The sequence below is a fragment of the Triticum urartu genome, chromosome 5, assembly GCF_003073215.2.
Source record: "Triticum urartu cultivar G1812 chromosome 5, Tu2.1, whole genome shotgun sequence".
NCBI classification, from domain to species: domain Eukaryota; kingdom Viridiplantae; phylum Streptophyta; class Magnoliopsida; order Poales; family Poaceae; genus Triticum; species Triticum urartu.
In genome coordinates, this window is record NC_053026.1 from 86125914 (window position 1) to 86135043 (window position 9130).

General features: G+C 41.2%; 1 long non-coding RNA gene across 2 annotated transcripts; it reads left to right on the forward strand.

The window, feature by feature from the left end:
- The first annotated feature begins 3655 nt into the window (after positions 1 to 3655).
- Positions 3656 to 5855, forward strand: LOC125555708. 2 transcript variants are annotated; one of them, XR_007304819.1, is made up of 5 exons: positions 3656 to 3831; positions 4069 to 4217; positions 4669 to 4835; positions 4973 to 5057; positions 5580 to 5855. It is a non-coding gene; the product is annotated as an uncharacterized LOC125555708 (long non-coding RNA). The 2 variants fall into 2 exon arrangements; XR_007304820.1 differs by having other exon boundaries at positions 4703 to 4835.
- Positions 5856 to 9130: the final 3275 nt, after the last annotated feature.

Genomic DNA, 9130 nt, shown 5'->3' on the forward strand with positions numbered 1-9130 from the left:
GTACCGCAATCTGGAATTTATTGGCCTACTCTCTTCAAGGATGCCCGTAAGTTCATCTTATCTTGTGATGAATGTCAAATAATAGGTAATATCGCTAAGCGTCAAGAAATGCCTATGAATTATTCACTTGCTGTTGAACCATTTGATGTTTGGGGATTTGATTACATGGGACCTTTTCCTTCCTCTAATGGGTATACACATATTTTGGTTGCTGTTGATTATGTTACTAAATGGGTAGATGCTATTCCAACCAGTAGTGCTGATCACAACACCTCTATTAAAATGCTTAAGGAAGTTGTTTTCCCAAGGTTTGGAGTCCCTAGATATTTAATGAATGATGGTGGTTCACACTTTATTCATGGTGCTTTTCGTAAAATGCTTGCCAAGTATGATGTTAACCATAGAATTGCATCACCTTATTATCCTTAGTCTAGTGGTCAAGTTGAAATTAGCAATATGGAAATAAAATTAATTTTGCAAAAGACTGTCAATAGGTCCAGGAAGAATTGGTCTAAGAAATAAGATGATGCACTTGGGGCTTATAGAACAGCATATAAAAATCATATGGGTATGTTTCCTTATAAAATGGTTTATGGAAAAGCTTGTCATTTGCCTCTTGAGTTAGAACATAAAGCATATTGGGCAATCAAAGAACTCAATTATGATTTCAAACTTGCCGGCGAAAAGAGGTTATTTGATATTACCTCATTAGATGAATGGAGAACCCAAGCTTATGAAAATGCAAAATTATTCAAAGAAAAAGTTAAAAGATGGCATGACAAAAGAATCCAAAAGCATGAGTTTAAAGTTGGAGAATATGTTCTTTTATACAACTCTCATTTCAGATTCTTTGCAGGAAAACTCCTATAAAAATGGGAAGGCCCATATGTCATCGAGGAGGTTTATCGGTCTGGAGCCATCAAAATAAATAATTCCGAAGGCACTAACCTGAAGGTTGTCGATGGGCAACGAATAAAGCATTATATCTCAGGTATGCCCATTAATGTTGAAAGTAATATTCTCCAAACTTTGACACCGGAAGAACACATAAAAGAGTCCTTCCGGAACACTTCAAAATTGTGAAAATAAGGAGGTACGTGATACGGTAAGTAAACTGACTCCGAAAAATCTGCAAAAATATTTTTTTATCAGTTTTGGAATATTTAAAAATTTAGGAAATAAAGAAACTTCCAGGAAGCGTACCCTGGTGGGCACAAGACACCAGGGCGCGCCAGGCAAGCCTGGCGCGCCTAGGTGGGTTGTGCCCACCTGGGACAACTTCCGTACTCCGTTTTTCTACCATACACTTATCCTCCAAGATAAAAAATCTATATATACTTCCCAAACCTGTTGATCAACGTATCGCAGAGAAATCCTCTGTTTTCTTTTCCTTGTTGTTTTCTATTAGATCCCATGTACCATGGCTGCTTCAAGCTCCTCCAAGGACAAGTTCTTCAAGAACGTCATCAACCCATACCTTCGGGAGGTGGTGCAGCACCCTCAGGTCATCCAGATGCATGAGGGGGTGCTTCACCTCCGCAATGTGCCATGTCCAAAGGGGACATGAACCGTGGAGGCCAGGCTTGAAGCCATGGAGGCAGGACGTCTTCCGGTGCAAGGGGATGGTGGAGCGTGGACTCAACGCCAATCACCTTATGATCACGGACCACTCCCGTGATCTCAAGGTGGATGGCAAGCCCATGAAGGACATCATCTTCACCCTCAATGAGAAAATCAACTTCCTCCAAAGCCAGATCTATGACCTCCAAAACCAAGTCTTTGAATATGAGGCAAGGTTTAAAGGTATGACTTTGGCTGCTAGTTGTAGGACCCGAGAGACTCACTCCTCCTCTTATGATGGTGGACCACTGCCATGGAAATCCGAGGACAAGATCCCTTCATCACCAACATCACCTTCTTCACCACCAAAGGAGAATTAAGTATCGGGTATGGGCACTCCCTTGGGCTTCCGACAAGCTTGGGGGAGGTGCCCCGATATCGTATCATGCCACTATCTTTTTGCTTTCACTTCTTTTAGTTCGATCTTTTGCTTTAGATGAATAAAAGTTTAGTTTGATCCTTTCTTCTTTGAGAGTTTGCTTAGTGATCTATCCTTGCTATCGTGTGCAAGTTATATAATAAAGTTTAGTTTGAGTTTTTGCTTTCTTTACTTTCATGTTGCAAATTAAAGAATGGAAATAAGAAAGAATAAAAGAAAGGAAAGAAATAATGAAAAGATCATATACTTATCCTATGGTAGGTGATGACACCACATAAGGAAACATATAAGTAGAAAAATTTATTAGATATTGACAAACATAGCATTAGTCAATGATGCAACTCATGAAAGAATTAACAAGGGAAGAGAAGACTCACATATAAATATACTATCCTAGAAATCTTTTGTGATTGTGAGCCCTCATCAAAATATTATATGCCAAAATTGTTGACGTTGGACAAGAAAGACAACTTAATGGTTTATGTTTGTTTATATTCACATAGAAGTCATATTGTCATAAATCTTTTAACATGTGGTGCTTGCCCCCTATCTTTGCTAGCCAAAAATTCCGCACTAAGTACAGATACTACTTGTGTTGGGGAACGCGCTACTTCAAATTTTTTTACCTACGATCACACAAGATCTCTCTAGGAGATGCATAGCAATGAGAGGGGAGAGTGTGTCTACGTACCCTCGTAGACCGAAAGCGGAAGCGTTTAGTAACGCGGTTGATGTAGTCGAACATCTTCGCGATCCAACCGATCCAAGTACCGAACGCACGACACCTCCGCGATCAACACACGTTCAGCTCAATGACATCCCTTGAACTCTTGATCTAGTTGAGGCCGAGGGAGAGTTCTATCAGCACGACGACGTGGTGACGGTGATGATGAAGTTACCGACGCAGGGCTTCGCCTAAGCACTACAACGATATGACCGAGGTGTGTAACTATGGTGGGGGGGGCACCCACACGGCTAAAAGATCAACTTGTGTGTCTATGCGGTGCCCCCTAGCCACGTATATAAAGGAGGGGAGGGAAGAGGTGGCCGGCCCTAAGGGGGCGCGCCAAGTGTGGGGAATCTTACTAGGACTCCCTAGTCCAAGTAGAATTCCCCTCCTCTTTCCTATTCCTAGTAGGAGAAGGAGGGAAGGAAAAGGAGGAGAGAAGGAAAGGGGAGCCGACCCCTCCAAACCCTAACCCAATTCGGATTGGGCTTGGGGGGAGGGCGCCACTCCTTGGCCGGCCTCCTCTCTTCCACCACTAGGCCCATGAGGCCCAATAACTTTCCGGGGGGTAACGGTAACCCCTGGTACCCCGAAACTCATCCGAAACGACCCGAACCATTCCGGTGTCCGAATGTAACCTTCCAATATATTTAGATATATTAAAACTGAACACCATCCCAGCCCTCTCAAGCACTCAACATCTTAACCGTTCGTTTTCATGTGCTGGCCGTTCCTGGCCACTGGATCTTCTTGGGATGTTTTTCGCGAGATCGGCTGTCCGAGGGGCAGCTACTCCGGTAGCTTTTTTGGGCCCCTGTGGTTAATTGGGCTCGTAGCGGGTTGTTTTGGCCCATTTTCCATGCTCAACAGTCAACCCCGTCCCCCTTCCTCTCGCTCTCTCAGCCCTCAGGGAACGAACAATGCTGGCGGCGGAGGCGCGCGACGACTAGGTTGGAGGAGGCCGCCTCACCGGCAGTGCTCGAATCCACCGCGTCAACCCGACGTCACGAAGCCGCCAACCTCATCCTGCTTGAACGGAGCCGCCCACCTCATCACGCTGGCCGCCCCCTTCAGTGTCGTATAGTCGCCGTTGCTCTCCCCACCAGTAAGTTTCTTCTCCCTCGATGCATTAGGGTTTTGTAACTCGACCAATTGAGGTTCTAAACAATCTGTTTGTCCGGTCGAGGTGCTACAGATAGGAGTAATAAGTTATGGTTTGTCATATGTTGATTGATTAAGTGGTCCACCCTATTAATCTCATAGTGTAGAATGATCTATCATTTAACTGAATTCTGGATGTTCCAATTTACATGGTTCTTCATTTGATTTTCATGGCGCGCAGCTGCAACTGCCATATCTGGCGAACCCTTGCAATACTATTTGGTCATCACAGAGCTCAAGTCATAGGACCATAGCATGCCATGTTGTGGTTGATGCAGATCTGAGATGACACCGAGGCGACGAGATAGCGGGCGGCATGCCGCTGATGAAGTAAGTAATTGAAACCCAATGAAGGACTCCTGTAAATTTATAGTCCATGTACACATCATGTTGGCAACCTTTTTTTGGAAGAACCACATACAAATGACACATTTTATGTTCATGAGGTTTATTTAATTCAAATAGATGTTGGTACAGAATTTGGAGTTCTGGTCTTGTTTCAACTCATAACCCAAACAGAAGTTAATTGCTCATTGGATGGATAGTGTTCTTAGATTTTTTGCTTCTGGACTGAACTCTTTCATGAATGGATACATTGGACATCTAAATGAATTTTACAGTCCCTAGATGAAGTCCATATAATTGTTCAGAATTGTTGTTATCCGATAAATAAACTAAAGAATCAATTTCAGTTGTAATCTTAGGCATAACTATGTCAACTATTGCATGCTAATTTTTTTGTTTGAACCAAATATTCGTCACTACTTATTATGGAGCAAAGTAATGACGACGACAATTTTCACAATTTTCTGGAGTTGGAGGCTAAGCCGGTGGACAAAGGTAGTGGAAGACCCGATTAATGTCGGGGATGTCGGCGGTCCTGTCTCCCTCATCTATTGCATCAGATCCTCCTCTCCTCATTGTCATGATGCTTCAGAACTGTTGTTGGTGAGCTCCTGTGAAATTCCCTCCTAGCTCCCCTACTCTCCTTGAACACTAGGCCTCTAATCATCTGCCCCATTGTACTGGTGGATGAAATCTCAAAGAACTAATTGGACTTTATTTCGACTTTCTCCGTGGATCAGGCCTCTTGCTGTTTGTGAATCCTCTCACACCAATTATTGGAAGAGATGGAGACAATTCTGTATAGTTTGACCATGACCCGAAGAGGTAAACTTATTAGATAGGCTGTTCTGTATGTGAAGACACTAGAACATGAATGCACATGTTGTTGCGCCCGTTTATCGTGTCAATAGAACAATGCAAATATTTGAGTATAGTTGAACGACACAGATATGTGAAAAGGACATGGTTTGGGTTACACTGCTTGTTCAAAGTTAGTTATATATATAAAATTGTGTAAAAAAATTAGACAGTATTGCATCAATCATTCCCCATGTGTTTGGTGAGCCGACACAAATTCTTAATGTGTAACATCCGAAATAATTAGGATTGCATCAAATATAAATGGATTAAGCCACACAAATATATATGGTCTAATATTAATGCGGGTATAGTTGGATTGGATTGGATGGAGCTGCTGGAAATACCATCAAGGAATAGTTAAACAGATGTTAGAATCATCATCGAAAGTAAAATAAATAAATTTTAAGTAGAAGAATCTAGCAAGTAGCAAATATGCTTCAAACTATCTGATTATAGTATATAAGAATGTTCCTTTTGCATTTGCAGACCAAGAATGATGGCGTAGCAGTCCCAGAAATAAAAGTTTCTCCATCAGCCCTGTTCTTTGCTTCAATTGTGATTCTGGAACTAAAGCTTCATCACCATCATTCTGTCGTTGGTCACATGACTGAATGATTCGATGGGGCAGGGAATTTTCATTTGCGTTGAGCGGACATAGAATGTGAACGACATAAATTTCACTGGCTCAAAGATACAAGGAAGAATGCTAATAGTCTGGTTATATTTTAAATCAACTTTTTTAGTGAGTTTTTATCATGGTCAGTTATTATAGTAACCAGAAAACACACGTCGGTCCAGTGAATGGAAAGGCCACAAAAATAGGCTTCTGGAGCAGTAGTCATTCCACATCAGCCTGCCTGGCTCAAGCACACAAAGAAGCCAATAAAAATGGTGACCACCTGCTTGGAAGAGATGTTAGTTCTCAGTTGTCATGCACAGGCCTCTCGTACACAGTTTGTTTTGTGGCCAGTCAATGACAGAACAGCCAGATCAGTTTTGGTAGCAGCAACCCTTTTAATTTTGCAGACCGTGACACGCGATGGGACCCTAAAATGGTGTCACGATACTTGGTACAACGACCAGCCAATCTCGGGCGTCCAACGCCGCGATCTGGCGGCTGAGGACACAAGTCACTTTGGTAAATTATGTATGTCAAGACATTGCACAGTTCTGTATGTCAAGACATTGCACAACTTTTGTGTAGGGAAGGTGTTTGAAGATGTAAGCGATTGCTGCCTCACTTGTTGGTGTTTATCTGTTTTGGTTAGTATTTGGGGGGTTAAATTCCAATGTTTATATGCATCTTGTCTGATACTCAGACTCCCCTTTTCATATAACTACATCCCATTTTTATTCCAATTTTTATGTATGCATCTTGTCTGATTCTCTGAATCCCATTTTTATTCCCCTTTTCATATAACTACATCCTAGCACCAATGAATGCCATCCAAAGTGCATTCCTCTTAGGTTTATTCCTTGAAAGATTAACTTGAATTGTCCACTTCACTTTCTTAGACAGGTAACTGAATTTCCATTCTGCTCCATACTTCCAACTTGCAAGATATGGTCCTCTGGTTGGTATGGACATTTGGAAATGTGAGGTGAATAACTTTCCATGTAGATGTTATACTCTTTTACATTGTATACATGATATGTAAGCATATACTTATGTTAAAATAGATATTTGTATTGATTCCTGCCTTCTTGTCTTCAATACTATTTGTAGTTTGTTTGATAGAATTATTTAAGCTGTGTTGGTCAACCCCAGACTTTTTTTGAAACATTGAATATTTTTTACATGATATACCTAATGGTTAAGTTATTTGGTCACGAGCTACGTGTTGATGCCTTAATGTTCAGGTTGAATTTCTCTTCTCTTAAGAACTGAGCGCCAACATGCTACATGTATATGAAATAAATTTAGTGCTGCTTTTTTGACATGTAGAATACTGATTGTTTTCCTTCATCTATTGCAGAATAGAAAAATAAGCTACCTTTTATAGATTTATCATATTGCATCAAGATACTTGAATGATGCAGATTCTGATGATGAGACCATACTATCTACTACTTCCCATCCCATAAGCATCTTGAAAGCATTTTGATATCAACTGCTGCTAGCTACACATTTCTCATATGATGGTATGCACGAGGGATCGGTCGATGTGTTCACATCCCAAAAACAATTGATGCAGTGGACTGCATTAGATCCTATGTAACAAATTACTACCCTCCATACACTATTGTAAGATCTTCTAACTTTCTGAATTGGATGTTTATAAATGTGTTTTAATGGGTTTGTTAACTCATTTCAGTCTATATTTAGTCCATATTAAAATATCAAAAACATCTTATAATAGTGAATCGAGAGAGTATTGTAAATGTTGGTCATTTGATTGACTATAGATTACATGGCAATGTGCTATTGCCATATTATTATCCTTGCTCTGGTGTGGCCAATCAAGTTGCTGGTCTTTGCGGTGACCAGCCTAAATTTGGAGCATATTGGACCTCCTTCATGGCATCATATATTTACATGATTCCTATAATTACATTGAACCAATAAACGGGCGCAGCAACGCGCTGTAGCGACCAGACCTCAAACAGTCTGATCTCTGTGCTCCGGTGTCATCCCTAGATCAGTAATGCTGACACCACACAGTACTCGGAGGATTTATAGCAGAGTAGCAATCACACACTTATTACATCGAGTGTCTCAAAAGAGAACTTATTACAATAAATATGGCTTAAGGCCATCTATTAACGATAACGGCGGAAGGCTTGGAAGATAAGTGAGTCCATCAACTCCATCGGCATCACTGAGTATAGAACCACGACCTAAAAACTCCTTAATCATCGTCTGAAAAGTCTGCAACATTAACGTTGCAGCCCGAAAACGGGTCAGCACATGGAATATGCTGGCAAGGTAACACATAGAGAGTAATGGAATGCAACAGCTACTATTTGCATATTTGGCTGGTGGAAAAGCTCTATGGTTATAAGGTTTTTGCGTAAAGCCAATTTTTACCTACTCCAAAGGAATAAATTTAATTACTATCATGGTGGTTGTTAAACATTGAGAATGGTTGACAGCATTCTCAATCCCAATTAAAAATCATTAAACCCAACAAAATTAATTTTAGAGTAACATGTTGAGATTCACATGATAATCCAGGTACTAGATACTCAAGATGTCCATAACCGGGGACACGGCTAACCATGATTAGTTTGTTACACTCTGCAGAGGTTTGCGCACTTTTCCCCACAAGACTCGATCCCCTCCGTTGGATTTCTCGCACTACATAGTGTTTGAGAAACGGATGACCGAGACACAGTCTTTCAGAAGCGCTAGCACCTTACGATGGATAGACCGGTACACCTAATTTCCCCTACATCTGCTAGTCTACCCTGTAAGAGTTCGCACGACTTACTCAACTATGCCAGAGCCCATAATGGCTTGTGGCTGCACACGGAAGTTTCTAGTATGAATAATCTCATGATCCCTTTGAGCCTGGGTGGCGGTCCAAAAGAAAAACAGGCAAGTCCTAGAAACCCCAGGTGCCTCAATCCACCCAGATGTGTGTTTAGGTTGCCACCTTAGATAAACCCTTAATTATCAATCTCACATCTGTCATGGATTTCACTCACCCAACCCACGTCTACTAGCATAGCATGGCATAATAAGCAAACATAGAAGTAACTCCCAAAGGTTTGATAATAAACAGGTAATAGGTACTACCTCATCTACTTCCCATCCCACAATTTAATTAGATCCTAATCATGGAATGTGTGAGGATTGATCTAATGCAATAAAAATGGGTTGTAGAAAAAGGTATGATCAAAGTGTTACTTGCCTTGCTGATGATCCGCGAAACCTAGAGATTCGAAGTAACAGGCGGCGCACTTCGGGTATTCTATCACAGACAATCAAACAAGCAAAAGAATCCTGGTTTGCGGAGTACTCATCTAATGCACAGGTAAAACTCAAATAGAAGATCTAATCAGAAAGTTCAACTTAAGAACCCTGGTTTGCAAAA